Source organism: Callithrix jacchus, chromosome 13 (genome assembly GCF_049354715.1).
Source record: "Callithrix jacchus isolate 240 chromosome 13, calJac240_pri, whole genome shotgun sequence".
NCBI classification, from domain to species: domain Eukaryota; kingdom Metazoa; phylum Chordata; class Mammalia; order Primates; family Cebidae; genus Callithrix; species Callithrix jacchus.
In genome coordinates this window covers 105,694,750-105,712,052 of record NC_133514.1, presented here as the reverse complement: position 1 = coordinate 105,712,052, position 17,303 = coordinate 105,694,750, and the positions used below count along the sequence as shown (strand labels likewise).

Below are 17,303 nucleotides of genomic sequence, written 5' to 3'. Positions count from 1 at the left end.
AAGTATTATTACTTCGATAACTATAAAAAACTAATTAACCTGCCCCTTAAATTAAAAATAACTGACTTTCTAAGTAACCCTAGGACCTCTCTTGTTTACGGATAAGAAGTGTTAAAAAAAAAAAAAATCCTAAGCAAGTATAATCTCATTTAATGTCTCCATAACAGGACATAAAAATTAGAACGCTGTATTCCAACTCCATTAAAATGGAAGTTGGTTGTTAAAGTACCAAGAGAACAAACTGAATTGGTGTTTTTTAATGTCTTCAATCAAACATGCTTGATGTTCAGCACAGGTTATTATTGTTGGGGGTGAATTAGGGGAACTTGGAATATACAGTAGGGAATTTTATATATCCATTCAATGAGAGGCGCTGATTTTTTTTTTTTTTTCCTAAGAAAAGGAAAATAAGTGTGTTGGGATGGGACAGAGACAGAGTAAAATAGAGCTTCTGATAAAAATTAGTATGAAGCCAGTAAAAAGACTATGCCTTTATTTCCAGACCATGGCCTCTTGCATTCTGGGAGATCTTGAGACCTCAGAGAACATAGAGTCAATCAATGTAGCTGTGTAAGGAACCACACAGCTGTGTAGGTGGCTAAAAGATGAACAAAGCATGTACATAGGAAGGACAGAAAAAGTGATTGTTCTTGCGTGTTCAGAATATTGAGCTTAGCAAATATGGAAAAGACAGATATACAAGTATAGAAAAGACTTTTATCTTCCCTTTCTCCCTCCTACTGATAAGATAAAAAGTTAGAAAATGATAGTCATGGCACCTGTCCCTGAAAAAGACAGATCTAAAGAACATTTGATAACTCAATAGAATGGTTTCCCATTATCTTAAAATCAATTCCAAAACACTTATTGTGACCTCAAGGGCCCTTGGAGCTAGACTTAACAGAGAATTCACAACTACCTATTTTGCAGTGAATTTAAGAGTAAAAAACTATAATGTCCAAAGCATTCATGAGGCAGAAGTTAGCCCCAGACCACAAACCTATGATATGGCCGGTAAAATTTCCTGATATTCTCAATCACTATACTATATTTACTATGGTCTTTCCTCTATGTCCTTAAACTTGCTGGTCTCAGCTTAAACAAGAATTCACTGCATACTAGATTTCCTCCTTGTTGCATGCATCACAATTACAATTAAACCATTATTTATAAAAGTATTTGGCAAGTTTACTCCCTACTCTGAAGTCAAAGGGCAAGGACCAAGTCACATATATCTTGTTAAAGACTGGCACATAAAAGGCACAAAGTTCAAGAAGTATTTGAAAGAAATTAAAGAGGAAGAATCCCATGGTACTGTCTTACTCTGCTCTGTTTTATGGTATCTGTGTCCTTGTGCAATTGACTAAAACTTCTGAAAAGGCAGAGGATTTGGTGACTCATTTTTTCCCCCAACCTTCAAAGCACCTTATACCTTGGGAAGCAAGCACCCCACATTTGGATTGACTAATTAGACCTGGAAAAAAAGACAGTAACCCATATGAAAAAATAGTTTCTTTTACCACTAATCAGTGACTTTTGAACACAAACAAACCTTTGTGCCAACAACTGCTCACCCAATAAACACAAAGTTCCTGAGCAAGTAAAAAACAACCGAACTCTACAGCCATTCCACCAGGTCCTATAAAATCAAGAATGGTCTATTATTTTTTTCCACTCTTACTGCTGTTTGGCAATTCATCATGTTTTATATGAAGAGTAAGCAATTATGGTTCTTTCTCAAGAGTTTCTATCCTAGTTCTCAAACTATCTTAACTAAAAATCTACAAAAACAACTATACCAGGGGAATATAAAATAGTTAGATGATCCAAAGACATCAGTAAATATTTAAATATTTAAGCAATTACATTCTTTTTTTTTTTTTTTGAGACGCAGTCTGGCTCTGTTGCTCAGGCTGGAGTGCAGTGGCACGATCTTGACTCACTGCAACCTCCATCTCCCAGGTTCAAGTGATTCTCCTGCCTCAACCTCCAGAGTAGCTGAGATTACAGGCATGCACCACCACACCCGGCTAATTTTTGTGTTTTTAGTCTCGCCATGTTGGCCAGCCTGATCTCAAACTCCTAACCTCAGGTGATCCACCTGCCTCAGCCTCCCAAAGTGCTGGGATTACAGGCATGAGCCACCATGCCCAGCCATGATTATATTGTTAAGAACAACATACTAGTTTTGGTTTCAATAACCACAATTTAAAATCTCAACATCCAGCCCGGTCCTGAGCACAGAATGAAAATTCAATGCTTACTACAATTAATAAGATTCCCATGATAGGTTTAGCATGGTTTCTTAACAGTGTTTATTATTTAAAATAATTTTCCTCTATACCATCTCATTTATACCTATCTGAATTTAAAATGTACCATGTCTTTATGTTCACTTTATAAACAGATTTAATCCATAAGTCATTTTGATAATCTATGAATAAATGATATCTATTATCTATGATAATCTACATTCTTCAGAACCAGCTCTTATCAGTAAGTCATAAGAAAAAAGAAGTCATAAGAAAAATAATCAAATCTATCTCAGAAGATATCCACAAATGAGTTTATAAACAAAAAGGAAACAGTATATAATGGAAGGCACAATCCCAGCTTAGTTATTTACTACCTGCAGCTTTCCTAAAGGCTTCTGAGCATCCTGCCTTCCTGCCTCCCCACCTACCCCCTCTAAACACAGGTGCGCGCGCACACACACACACACCCTCAGAGATTAGGAGCAGGGAATTACAAGCTGTGCTAGCAAAACAAACCTACCCAATGCAAGCACTGGCAAATCTGGTAATCAGTTCCTCCACCTCTCCTTTGTCCCGGCCTCCCTTTCAGTGCAGTAAGGTGCTTGCTTTAGGATGGCCCAAGAAATGATCAATTTTCCAAAAATTCAGCAGTAGTTGAAATCAGTCATGAATTCCCAACAGATGGTATACACTATGATTAGTTGGTTGATGAGCTCAAAAAAAAAATCACAATAAATATTGAAACTCAGCTTTTCCTTACCTTCTAATTCACAAGAAAACTGAGGCCAACTGAGAACCAAGATTTTCAGAACTCTTACAAGAATCTCTCTATCCATCCTTCCTAAAAGCCTTATGGAAAGAGATGGTCGTCTTCCCACCTAGGGTTAACTCCTTCATGGGTGCTCCATGCCTGCTTATTCCTTCCAAGACTTTCCTTTGTTTAAATTTTTCCCCTCTGTTTATCCATCATCTGTAGCCTCTCTCCCTTCAGGAAAGAAATACTGTTCCAATTTCTGCCTTCAGGACCACTTCTCTTCTTCCACTGAGATATAACGTACATCAAATAAAGCACACAAACCATAAGGGTACCAATCAATAAACTTGTACATGCACCCACCCAGGAAACTAAAACCCAGATCAATACAAAGAACAATATCAAGACCAGATGGCTCCTCATGTCCCTTCCCATCCATATTCCACTGAAAGGTAACTACTACATCACCAAAAATTAGCTTTGCCAGTTAACTGACCTTCATAAAAACATAATCATAGAGGTACCTCTCTTTTATGTCTGAATTCATTCACTGAATATAACTCACTACTACTTTTTAAACACAGACATTCCTCGGAATTGCTTCCTAAAGCCTTTCCTCACTCTATCTAGCAACTTCATTCAATCCAAAGCCTTCAAAAGTACTACCTAAATACAGATAATCCTGGAGCTCTTCAGACATACTTGGATGTTCTTCAGAAACCTCAAACTTAACACATCCAAATTCTAACTCATCATCTCTCTCCTTACCCTAAAGCCAATTCCTGCTCCCATATTCTGCCTGTTGGTTAATGGGATTACAGTGACCCCTAAACCAGAAACCTCCAAGTCATCCAGACATAAAAAACTTTGTTGGTCTAGTTCACACCATATCCCTAGCTACCAACATGGAGGACATACAGCAGTCTGCACTTATTTGCAATTACCCTTTCCGCAGTTTCAGTTACCCACAGCCAACCACAGTCCAAACATAGATGAGTACAATACAGTAAGATTTTGGGAGACCATATTCACCTAACTTTTATTACAGTATACTGTTGCAACTGTTCCACTATAGTAGTATTTACTGTTGTTAATCCCTTACTGTGCCTAATTTATAAATTAAACTTTATCATAGGAATGTATGTATAGGAAGAAACAGAGTAGAGTCACCCCTTGATAGCCATGTCACACTGGTTCCAGGACCACCACCCACCCCAGAAGATACCAAAATCAAGGGATGCTCAAGTCCGTTATATAAATATCTGTAGATAACTTATGCATATCCTCCCACATACTTTGTCTCTAGATTACTTATAATGCCTAACACAATGTAAACACTATGCAAATATTTAATAGTTGTTATAATGCACTGTGGAGTTTTTTTTTTGTATTCTTTTTTATTATTGTATTGTTTTAGGGTTCGTTTTTTTTTTTTTTTTAAACAGGGTTTCACCATATTGGCCAGGCTGGTCTCGAACTCCTGACCTCAGGTGATCCACTCGACTCAGCCTCCCAAAGTGCTGGGATTACAGGCGTGAGCCACCACGCCCGGCATCTTAGGGTTCTTTTGTTATTTTTGACACAGGGTCTCACTTTGTCACCCAGGCTGCAGTGCAGTGGTGCCATCACAGCTCCCTGCAGGCTCGGCTTCCCAGGCTCAAGCCATCCTCCCACCTCAGCCTCGAGTAGCTGGGACTACAGACATGCGCTACCACATCTGGCTATTTTTTTAAAAAATGGTAGAGATAGGGTCTCACTATGTTACTCAGGCTATTATTTTTTGCTTTTATTTTTCCTGAATATTTCCAGTCTGTGGTTATATCCATGGATACAGAGGGCCAACTGTGTATCTAATGTTCTACCTATAGAGATAGGTACTATCTCTAGTTTCAGGCATCCACTAGAGGTCTTGGAACATCTCCTCAAATAAGTGGGAAATGCTGTACTCAAATTAGTTCAGGAATAAATAAAAAATCCTGAACTGCTCTTCCTCCCTTCACATATAATCATTCATTAAGACCCAACAAGTCTACATTCCACACAATTTATCGTATATTCACAGTTCTTCATCTGTAGACCTTCATCTAGCTCCTAGGTCCCCTGCCAAAAATGTCCTATCCCATCCACTCCAGCTCCTGGTCTACTCTTCCTAATCCTCAAAAGCATCTCCCATCTGCTCTATCACAACTGCAGCAGAGGTGATTACCTCTCTATCTGGTGTGACAAATACACTGTAAAACTTACAAGCAGCACATTCCAAGCAGCACTGCAGGCTCTCCTTCCCTGCCACTAGGCTGAACTCCTTGAGGCCAAGGCAGCATATCATTCATTCCTTCCTCAGCCCCTAACAGAGTGTTTTAACACAAAGTCAAAAAATGTTTATCAGAGGCCCTACTAAGGCAGTCTCCAAGTCTCCAGTCACTCCCTTGCCAATCTATCTTCCAGCTGGCTGCCCAGTTAATGCCAAAGACTACAAATCTAATCATGTGATTCTCCACTTGACTTAACAAGTCCTTAGCATGTGAGGCCTTTCATCACGGGGCCTCAACCTCCCTTTTAGTCTCATTTCCTACCACTTTTCATCTCATGGCCTGAAATTTCACCACTCCTAGCTACTCACCATTCCCCACCTACACTGAGCCCTGTCATTCATGCTTTAGTACCTAGCATACCCTTTTCATGCAATGCTAGTCTCTCATTTTCATGGAGAATCCTTCCCAGGGTTCTACTTCCAGGGAGAGCTGGTTTGTCAGCCTTGCTGGATTCCCCTGGCACTGTGTAAATGCCTCCATTAAGGCATTTCAAGTTTTATTATTATTTATGTAAATGCCACCTCCCATTAGGAAAAACTCAACAGTCAAAAGACATACATCCTAAGAACTTCATAAATGTAATACACATACTCTTTTTAGACCTCCTGACTTCTGTTTGACAGCCATAGCTATTACTAGCATTTATTTTGTATAAGGAAAAAATAAATGGCTCTTAGAAGAAAACCAAGTAAATAAATAATGTCAATAATGTCTATATCACTTCCTGAGAGTTACCACACATATGGTAACAGTGACAAACCTCCACTGAGATTTGCAAGCTGGGTGGTGAGCCAGGTCCATTTACCAGCTAAACAGATGGCTGCAGTCAGCTTAACATGTATTACCATTTCAAACTCATGCCTCAGCAAAACCAGTCCTTCAATGTTAAATTGTAAATACTAAGAGCAGAGGACACACTTTCATTCATTATGTCGCCAACTCCTAAGTAGTGTGCCTGGTCCTCAAGGATCACTGAATTAATCAGTGATATCCCCTGCACAATCTGTTGCTTCCTACTTTTACGAACTGATCCACAATTCTTCTATCACCCAACTGTAAATGTGTCATCTTGGAGCTTCTGTTGCCAAAAGAGCCAATTAACTACTGAGAACCAGGATAACGTCCACATTAACCTCCATTACTCCCTCCCACTGCCCTATCTCAGGCCCTCAGTGGCTCACCTGAACCACATGGTGGTTTCCCTCCTTAACTTCTACTCTCTCCCATTCCCACTGTGCAGATGAAACTCCTGGGGATCTTGTCAAAATGCCAATTATACAGTAAGTCTGAGGTGGGGCATGAGGTTCTGCATTTCTAACAGGCTCCCAAGAGAGGCTGATGGTGACAGTACACAGATCATATTTCAAGGAGCCAAGGTTCAACACAATGCAGTCAACAAGCAGAGGCCAGCTAACCATCAATCAGGAATGGACAAGCGGAGGTTTCTATGCTAGATAAGAAGCTGTACTAGATGCCCTCTGGTCCCTTCCGGTGCAAAGATTCCAGGCCATCTCTGGGCTACCCATGAGGTTGTCACGCATTTTATGTCACTGAAGCCTGGCAAAGCAGTACTCTAACAGGTATTACTTCAATTACGGCATTTGTCAGGTTCTGACTTAGTAACTGTCTACAGACAACCCTGGTTTGGTCTATTCCAATATTACATGTTTCTAACAGATAAAGAAGATACTGTGCATGGGATAAGTATAATTGTGCCTGTGATAGTACCCTAAAGATAAATGAACTCTACTACTTTCTTTTACCCATCAGGATTATCTAGAGGTTGATGCCACCTGGGTTAATCTGTCAGTTTTTTAAAACCAAAAGGATAGTCGGGTTTTGTTGTTGCTGTTGTTGTTTTGATGGGGGGGGGCTGGGGAGGGGAAGTTTGCATATCTATAAAAGTAGGAAGCAATGACAGCTTCTATTTCTAGTGGCTACAAGCCAATTCAGGATATAAAATAAGCATTTCAACTATCCTAACAAGACAATCGCTACTCTCAGAAATGAACTTTTGTGTGGTATCTTAAGAGTGACATCCTTGGCTGGGCAGTGTAGCTCGTGCCTATAATCCCAGCACTTTGGGAGGCCAAGATAGGTGTATCACTTGAACTAAGGAGTTTGAGACCAGAATGGACAACACGGCAAAACCTTGTCTCTACAAATAAATACAAAAATTAAAACTAGCTGGATGTGGTGGCATGCACCTGTAGTCCCAGCCACTTGGGAGGCTGAGGTGGGAGGATAGTTTGAGTCCAGGAGACGGAGTCTGCAATGAATTAAAATTGCACCACTGCACTCCCGCCTAAGCAACAGTGCCAGACCCTGCCTCAAAAACAAGAATGACATTCTCTTAAACAGTTCCAAAATATGTTTATAGAACTTTTTCTCAGTGCATATTCATTTTGGTTAAAACACCATGCCCCTCATATGACTTGGTTACAAAGCAAGGGATCATTGAGCTTCTGCTTTACAATCACAAGGGCCAATAACTACTCTCCTTCTGATTACACTGCTGCTAACATTTCCGTTACTATCCCCTATAAAAATCAGCTTGTCAAGTGTTGATACTGCACTAATGAGTTAACTGAAGTCTCTGTAAAAATTTTCATGGAGGGCAAATAGGTGTTATTTAATAATAGATGATGGAAAATACCCACTGACAGGTAATTAACCTGAATGTTGATTGGTTTGAATTAGAAGTATTTTATTTGGATTAGAAGCATGACTTATTTTAGTCAGACAGGCTGAAATAACTTTTTTTTTTGTTACCATGGTGTTTCTCATAATTCTAAAACATAAAAAGCAAAAAGCAGCTCATTTTTCAGTATTGTCATCCACATTCCTACAAGACAATATTTCACAGAGCCACTGCCATCTACTCAAGATGAAAATAATTTATAACAGGTCGTTAGTAAAAATGTGCCACGTGTGTAGTACAGGTTTTACAGCCATGGATAAAAGAGCTAGTAAGTTGTTTTATGATTATATGAACACTGAAAGATATTGTTTCTTCCTAGTACACACAAGAGGTTTTTTAAATAATTCCATGAAGATCCAGAGAGGAGAAACAGAGATTTTTTAAAAATGCCCCCAGGTCATGACCAATTCATCATCTTCCAGTATTTACATTAATGTGGTATACATATGACACTAAACTAAAAAAAAAAAAAAAAGTACCTCTCTTCAGAAGATAAACAGCACTTCCCATCAACCTCATAAATCCATAGAAAAATTAAACCACAGAGGCCTTAAATATAAAAGGAATAAGAGAATGTCTCTCAGTGTACTCTAGGCTACTGTCAGGCTGCAGTGTGACCTCCAGCACATGCACATTTGCATTTTTTGTTTCAAAAAATCAAAACAAATATTAACCCAGAACTTAGGTCCTCACAAACTGTAACACCAAATAGAACACAAAACAATTCAAGTGATAAAAAGGCCCAGATGTTAACTATTAATCCTAAACTCAGCCAGACTACACATTGAACCAATAATTTATAGTTGCTCCTAAAACAATTCAGGACCGCAGAACTGAAGCAACAGTCTACTCCTGGTCCTTCCAGGGCAGCACACAGTGACGTTTGGAGCCCCTCTCTCCCCTCTCCTGCTATTAAAGTAACCTGCGAATGCTACATCTCCATTAGAACACTTTTCACCTTTTTATTGTTAATGTTGGCTTGTTTCCACAAACATGTCCTCAAATTGGTAAATAATTCAAGGACCCTAGACAACTCCCATTAGTCATCTTTAAACCAAAAGCACCCCTGACATAGTAAATAATCACAGTAAAAAAATTTTTAAATCACAGTAATTACTGAATAAATGAATGAATGTGTACAGGCATACCTCAGAGATACTGCAGGCTCAGTTCCAAACCACTGTTACAGAGCAAATATCACAATAAAGTCACATGAATTTTTTGGTCTCCTAGTGTATATAAAAAGTTATGTTTACATTGTTACTCTATTAAGTTTGTTAGACCATTATGTCTAAAAACACAATGTACATACCTTAATTTTAAAATACTTTACTGCTAAAAAGTACTAACAATGATCTGAACCTTTGGCAAGTCATAATCTTTTTGCTGGTCGAGGGTCGAGCCTCAATGTTGATGGCTGCCAACTGATCCAGGTGGTCGATGCTGCAGATTGGGTGGCTGTGGCAATTTCTTAAAATAAGGCAAAGTTTGCTGCTCAATTACCTATTCCTGTCACAAAAGAGTTCTCTTTGTTTGACAGCACCTTATCCATGGTAGAACGTTTTTCAAAATGGGAGTCAATCCTCTCAAACCCTGCTGCTGCTTTATCAACTAACTTTATGTAATATTCTAAATCCTTTGTTGTCATTTCAACAATGTTCACCGCATCTTCACCAGGAGTGGATTCCTTCTCAAGAAACCACTTTCTGGGCCGGGCGCAGCAGCTCACGTCTGTAATTCCAGTACTCTGGGAGGCCGAGGCGGGTGGATCACCTGAGTTCAGGAGTTCAAGACCAGCGTGGTCAACATGGTGAAACCCCGTCTCTTAAAAAAAAAAAAAAGAAAGAAAGAAACCGCTTTCTTTGCTCATCCATAAGAGGAAACTCCTCATCCATTCAAGTTTCATCATGAGACTGCAGAAATTCAGGCTTATCTTCAGGCTCTACTTCTAATTGTAGTTCTTTTGCTATTTCCAACACATCTGCAGTTACTTCCTCCATAGAAGTCTTGAACACCTCAAAATAATCCATGAATCAACTTCTTCTAAACCCATGTTAATGGAGGTCCTCCTCCCATGAATCATCAATGTGCTTAATGGTATCCAGAATGGTGAATCCTTTCTAAAAGGTTTTCAATTTATTTTGTCTAGATCTATCAAGGGAATTAGCATCTATGACAGCTACAGCCTTACAAAATGTATTTCTTAAATAATAAGACCAGAAAGTCAAAATTACTCCTTGATCCATGGAATACAGAATGGATGTTGTGTTAGCAGGCATGAAAACAACATTAATCTCTATGTACATCTCCATCATAGCTCTTGGATAACCAGGTACATTCTCAGTGGGCAGTAATATTTTCAAAGGAATCTTTTCTTTTTCTGAGCAGTAGGTCTCAACAGTGGGCTTAAAATACTAAGTAAACCATGCTACAAACAGGTGTGCTGTAATCCAGGCTTTGTTGTTCCACTTACAGAGCACAGGCAGAGTAGATTCAGTAGAATTCTCAAGGACCCTAGGATTTTCAAAATGATAAATAAGCAGCCACCTCAACTTAAAAGTCACTAGCTCCATTTATTCCTAACAAGAGAGTCAGCTTATCCTTTGAATAAAGCCAGGTACTGACTTGTCCTCTCTACCTATTAAACTCCTAGGATGGCATCTTCTGCCATTAGAAGGTTGCTTCATCTACACTGAAAATCTGTCACTTAGTGTAGCCACCTTCATCAATGATCTTAGCTAGATCTTCCAGATAAGTGGCTGCAGATTCTAGATCAGGTTTTACATCATAACTTGCACCTTTATTCTATGGACACAGCTTGTTTCCTTCAATCTCATGAACTAACTTCTACTAGCTTCAAACTTCTCTTTTGCAACCTCTTCACCTTTCTCACCCTTCATAAAATTAAAGAGAGTTAGGACCTTGCTCTGGATTAGGCTTTTAATTAAGTGAATGTTGTACCTGGTTTGATCTTCCATGTAGACCACTAAAACATTCTCCGTATCAGCAATAAGGCTGTTTTGCCTTCTTATGATTCATGTGATCACTGGAGCAGCACTTTTAATTTCCTGCAATAACCTCTTCTGCATTTGCAACTTGGCTAACTGGCAGAGGAGGACTAGCTTTGGGCCTTTCTCAGATTTTGACATGCCTTCCTTACAAAGCTTAATCATATTCAGCTTTTGATATAATGTGAGAGACTTGGGACTCTTCCTTTCTCTTGAACACTTAGGCCTTTATAGGGTTACCAACTGGCCCAATTTTAATACTGTTGTGTCTCAGAGAACAGGGAGGCCCCAGGAGCGGGAAAGAGATGGGGGAACAGCCAGCAGGTCAAGCAGTCAAAACACACACAACTTTATTAAGCTTCCCATTTTACATGGGCATGGTTTGTGGTGCCCCAAAACAATTACAATAGTAACATCGAAGATCATTGATCACAGATAACTGTAACAGATATAATAATGAAAAGGGTGCTCACTTTGGCAGCATATATTCTAACAGTGGAATGATACAGAGAAAATTAGCATGGCCCCTGCGCAAGGATGATATGCAAATTCTTGAAATGTTCCATATTTTTTAAAACTTATAAACAAAAAAAAGGTTTGAAATATTGCAAGCCTAACCAAAATGAGACACAGAGACACAAAGTGAGCATATGCTGTTGGAAAAAAATGTTGCCAACAGACTTGCTCAACACAGGATTGCCACAAACCTTCAATTTGTAAGAAATGCAGTATCTGCAAAGCACAACAAAAGGAAGCAGAATAAAACAAGGTATGCCTGTACAGTCTTCCATGTAGCAGCATCAGTGCCCAAAAACAGTAGATCCCATCTTCCTTAATGAGCCCTAATTAACTCTAATTAACATTTGTGGCAACTTACCATTGCTAAAAATAATAAAACCACATTACATTTGTATAACATCTCACAGTTTACAAAGCACTTCCACACATATCATCAAATCTGAATCTCTCAAAGTTCTTCAAAACAGACTTTTTTTTTTTTTAGATGACGTTTTGCCCGTTGCCCAAGCTGTAGTACAGTGCCGTGATCTCAGGTCACTGCAACCTCTGCCTCCCAGATTCAAGGGATTCTCCTGCCTCAGCCTCGCAAGTAGCTGGGATTACAGGCCCCCACTACCAGACCGGGTTAGTTTTTTGTATTTTTAGTAGTGACAGGGTTTCACCATGTTGGCCAGGCTGGTTTCAAACTTCTGACCTCAGGTGATCCACCTGCCTCAGCCTCCCAAAGTGCTGGGATTATGGTATGAGTCACTGCACTGAGCCAAAAACAGATTTTTAAAAAATCACTTTCTCTTTTTTTTTTTCTCTCTCTCTCTCTCTCTCTAAAAAATGAGGCTAAAGGAGATTAAGCGGTTTACTATAGGTCTCACATCATGTAAAGAAGAGAAGCCCACAGACCAGAGAAGGGATCCAGTGCTCTTTCCACCCTAAGAAAAAGCAGCATCATATATCCCAAAATGAGGAGTGATGGTTTGTAACAACTAGTACTGTTGTCACAGGCACTTTCATTCATTATCTTACTTTATCCTTTCAACAACCTTGCGCAGCAGGTAAGAAAGAATGCAGAAAAGCTCTGTGTCAGTGGCACAGCCAGAATTCAAGTCCAGGTTGTAACTAAAGTCTGTGCCTCACAAATGCTGATGTGCCCAAACTGGCCACAGAAGCTCATTAGGGATAAGTTTTCCATATTCAGCAACTCAAAGGAGACACTTACCAGTTAACTCTGACATCTGATGCCTGAACTCGAATTCCGCCTCTTTGTTGCTCACTCTACAAATCTAGACAAGTTACCAAACTGCTCTATAACTCCCGTTTCTCTATCTGTGATGCTGAGGTGATAACATAACCTACCTCATAGGGTTGTTACGCAGGTTAAATACTTAATATTTATAAAGCAATAAATAGTAATTCGCATATAGGATGATAGAAAAGTTTGCTAAATACCAAAAAACTATATAATTTCTTTAACGTTAGGCAGCAGGATACAATTATGCTAAAGCAGTTCAATTCTTTTACACTTGCTTATTCAAATTTTTTAAAAATAATATCTGGTTTGTCATTGTGGAAGAAAGCACTGTTACTTACAAACACCTAAATAAATTTGTTGACCACAGTTTCATTTCATTTAGGTTTTTTTGTTTGACAGAGTCTCGCTCTGTCATCCAGGCTGCAGTGCAGTGGCGTGATCTTGGCTCACTGCAACCTCCATCTCCCTGGTTTAAGCAATTCTCCTGCCTCAGCCTCCCAAGTAGCTGGGATTACAGCCACATACCACCATTCCCGGCTAATTTTTTTGTATTTTCAGTAGAGACAGGGTTTCACCGTGTTGTCCAGGCTGGTCTCGAACTCCTGACCGCAAGTGATCTGCCCACTTCAGCCTCCCAAAGTGCTGGGACTGCAGGCGTGAGCCACCATGTCCGGCTTCATTTGGTATTTTATAGCAATGGGTCCAGAGATTTTTCTCCTTAAGTGTTAATATATTAAAGCCTATAGCCAACTCCAGCAAAGGTGATTTGGAACTTCTGCAACACAACTAAAAGTCTATAGAAGAGAAATCTAGATGTCCAAACAATCTTATAAAGCCACAAAACCCACCAGCGGTACCATATATGTCTTGTAGTCATTTATACAATAACTAAGAATTAGTCAATAGAACATGAAAGCCTGTTTGCCAAAGACTGTAGACGTTCTAATTTGACTTTTCTATATTTGACATGTGTTCCTTTTCCCACCCTCATTCCCACTAAAAAAAAAAAACACTTCATTTTTTTCTAGGAATTAACTTGCTGAACAGCACTAACGCACCAAGGGTACAATTAGAACACTGGTCACAGGATCAAAAAGTTCTGCTCTCTCAAGTCAGAGCTATTTCAGATTATATTCCCTGTAATCGAGAACTGTCATCAGTTCAAGACAACGCATGGCAACCCCTTCTCAGGTTGGCCAAAAAAAAAACTCAAGGCACCACTGACAGAGTCTACTAATTTCAACAGACAAGCTAGCCTTCCTCTTTTAAAATTAAAAAGTTAAACCATAGGTGCTTCACAATGACCTTCAAGGGGTAGCCCCAGAATTTCTCCAGAAGGTGAAAAAATTCAGTGAGTGTGTTCAGTATAAATAGGCAGCTGAGACTGCTGCCTAATGCAAAATAAATTAGTCAAAGAGTTCAAATTCAGAAAACAGAAATTAACGCTTCATGTCACTGCTTTAAATTTTTTTTTTTTTTTTTAGACAGAGTCTTACTCTGTCAGCCAGGCTGTAGTGCAGTGGCACCATCTCGGCTCACTGCAATCTCTGCCTCCTGAGTTCAAGTGATTCTCCTGCGTCAGTCTCCCAAGTAGCTGGGATTACAGGCATGCACAACCACACCCAGCTCATTTTTGTATTTTTAGTACAGACAGGGTTTCGCCATGTTGGCCAGGCTGGTCTTGAACTCCTGACCTCAGGTGATCTGCCCGCCTCAGCCTCCCAAAATGCTAGGATTACGGGCGTGAACCACCTCACCCAGCCTAAAATTATCTCTAATGATGTAAAGGGTGAAAAAAACACAAACGAGCAGTATTTTATATTCCAGCCCCCTCTCCCCTTTCCATCCAAGCCACTTAGAGATGATCACGAATCCACAGGAAAGGAGTATCCTGGTAAGTCCGTATCCAGAGCATATAAGCTGCCATCCTAAAAGTGACAACGGCATGGGAAAGTGAGACATCAAAAAGAAATGCAGGGGTAAGGCTAAAGAGCCTTCCCTTTCTCCCTATTGTCCTCCGACAAATCCTAATACCTACCTTAAACCTACATTACTCCATATCATAGATTTTAATCCCTGGCCTGCCAGTTAAAACAAACAAGCAAAAAGGTATAAACTCCAGGAAAAGTGGCTTTTTTTTTGAGACAGGGTCTCACTCTGTTACCAAGGCTGGAGTGCAGTGGCATGATCATGACTCACTGCAGCCTTGAACTCCTGAACTCAAAAAATCTTCCCACCTCAGCTTCCCAAGTAGCTAGGACTACAAGCAGGCTACTATGCCCAGCTAATTTTTTTTTTTTTAATAGAGACTAGGTCTCACTATGTTGCCCAGGCTGGACTTGAACTGCTAGGCAGAAATGATCCTACTGTCTTGGCCTCCCAAAGTGTGGGAATTACAGGTGTGTGCCACATACCCGCCAAAAGGGGCATTTTAAATCAAAGAAGAAAGAATACACTTATTCAATTAAAAATGTGGAAACAATTTGTTTCTCCTCCTTCCTTTTTTTTTTTAAAGACAGAGTCTTACTCTGTCACCCAGGCTGGAGTGAAATGGCTTGATCTCTGCTCACTGCAACATCCGCCTCCCAGGTTCAAGCCATTCTCCTGCCTCAGCCTTCCAAGTGACTGGGATTACAGCCACCCATCACCATGCCCAGCTAATATTTGTATTTTTAGTAGAGGCGGGGTTTTACCACATTGATCAAGTTGGTATCAAACTCCTGACCTCAGGTGATCTACCCACCTCAGCCTCCCAAAGTGCTGGGTTTACAGGTGTGAGTCACTGCGCCCGGCCTCTCCTTCTTATCTTAGATGATGGATTAAATTTCTACACATAGAAAACTATAAAATACTGGCTGGGCAAGTGTATATACACACACACACACACACACACACACACACACGTTCTCCATTGAGTGTTGAGGTCGAATACGATGAGAGGTAGTAGTTGTACTTATGGATGGGAGGGGTTGAGTAGGATAACTAATCCTGGAGCGGGGAAAGTCTCAATTAAAAAAAAAAATCTGCAGTTTAATTTTGTTGAACTTTAATTGGTAACTCATTGTGACTTGTTCATATCCCTTGCCTGCTCTGTGTATCTATAGATATCATAGGTACATAGAGCAGACAATTCTGGGTAGCCCCAGAGTTTCTCCAGAAGGTGAAAAAAGTTCAGTGAGTCTGTTCAGTATAAATAAGCAGCTGAGACTGCTGCCTAATGCAAAGTAAGTTAGTCAAAGAGTTCAAATTGGGAAAACAGAAATCAATGCTTTATGTCACTGCTTTAAATTTTTTTGAGACAGTCTCAATCTATGTATATATAGACATACGTATATACGATACGTATATACGTATATCTATGTATTAGCATGTGTGCACAAGCGTAAGGAAGAATAAGTCTGCAACTATAGCAGTGTTTATACAGCAGAGTTCCTTGTTACTTAAAACTGAATGTCTGCTGCACGCCAGCCATACCACCTCTCTAAGAGACCATCAAGAGAAATTTCTCCTCTGCTTCAGCATCTGGAGCAAATACTCAATATGACAGACGTAATATATTTTTACCCTTGTGTAGTTACGTACTTTTAAAAGTTTCTTTACTCATTTAAAAATGAACAGTAATCTCTGAGGAATTAATTGACTTACTAGGTTAACTCTCATAGAAGGGAAACTAAAACTTTTGCTTAAGGTAAATAATTAAATTAAAATGAAATTGAGAATAAAAGGAAATCTGTCATCCCCTAAATTAGCTCACAGTTCACAAACTATCTTTTTGCTAAAGAGAGCAGGATATTTCTTTCTCTGAGAAAGAGAGAGAAAGTATTCAAAGCAATGGCATATTTCATGATAAAGACTTCCAAATCAGCAAACAACAAAAGCCCAAAGATTACTGAACAAATCGTTTCCTTTCACGTCACAGAAAGGTAGAACTGTGTACATGTACCTAAAAAATAAGCTAAGTTGCAATTAATTTTGACATAACAGCTTTTTAAAAATAATTCGAATATAACGCTGAATCTTTTTAATAGGTACATAAAGGGAAATTTTTTCAAAATTCATGCTTAACTTTTTCTCCTAAATTATTTTTTAATGATTTTTTTCCAACATTTTTATTATTTTAACAATTTCAACTTCACTGTACTGAATGAACTAAGAACAGTGATTTTCTAACACTGTACCTCTTCTCTGCCAACTGTCAATAGTTCTATCATGCATCCCACAAAGGTAACATCACTGATGAAATCTAATTTCCCTCTGTGCAATTAAAATACCCACCTGTTCATCAGAAGTTCCTTTCTTACAATCTGACAAAATGATACGCAACCCCTCAAAAGCACTGATTAGAATGAAAAGAACTAGAAAAAAACCTTGAATAGAGAAACCACCAACTGTGTAAAGCACACAATTTCTTTAACTTTCATTTTTAATAGCATTAATAAAAAGAACCACCAAAGACAGTAAGGATACAGATTCACAGTGTGGGAAAAAAAAGAACACTGGACAGAGAT

The 17,303-nt window shown here is 39.3% G+C and overlaps 1 protein-coding gene and 1 non-coding gene across 2 annotated transcripts in view; one reads left to right on the top strand and one right to left on the bottom strand.

The window, feature by feature from the left end:
* PHLPP1 (PH domain and leucine rich repeat protein phosphatase 1) overlaps nucleotides 1-17,303 on the bottom strand; it is a 248,393-nt gene that overhangs the window by 222,058 nt on the left and 9,032 nt on the right. The window lies entirely within an intron of this gene.
* LOC118146996 (U6 spliceosomal RNA) lies at nucleotides 11,496-11,602 on the top strand. Its single transcript, XR_004733179.1, has one exon. It is a non-coding gene; the product is annotated as a U6 spliceosomal RNA (small nuclear RNA).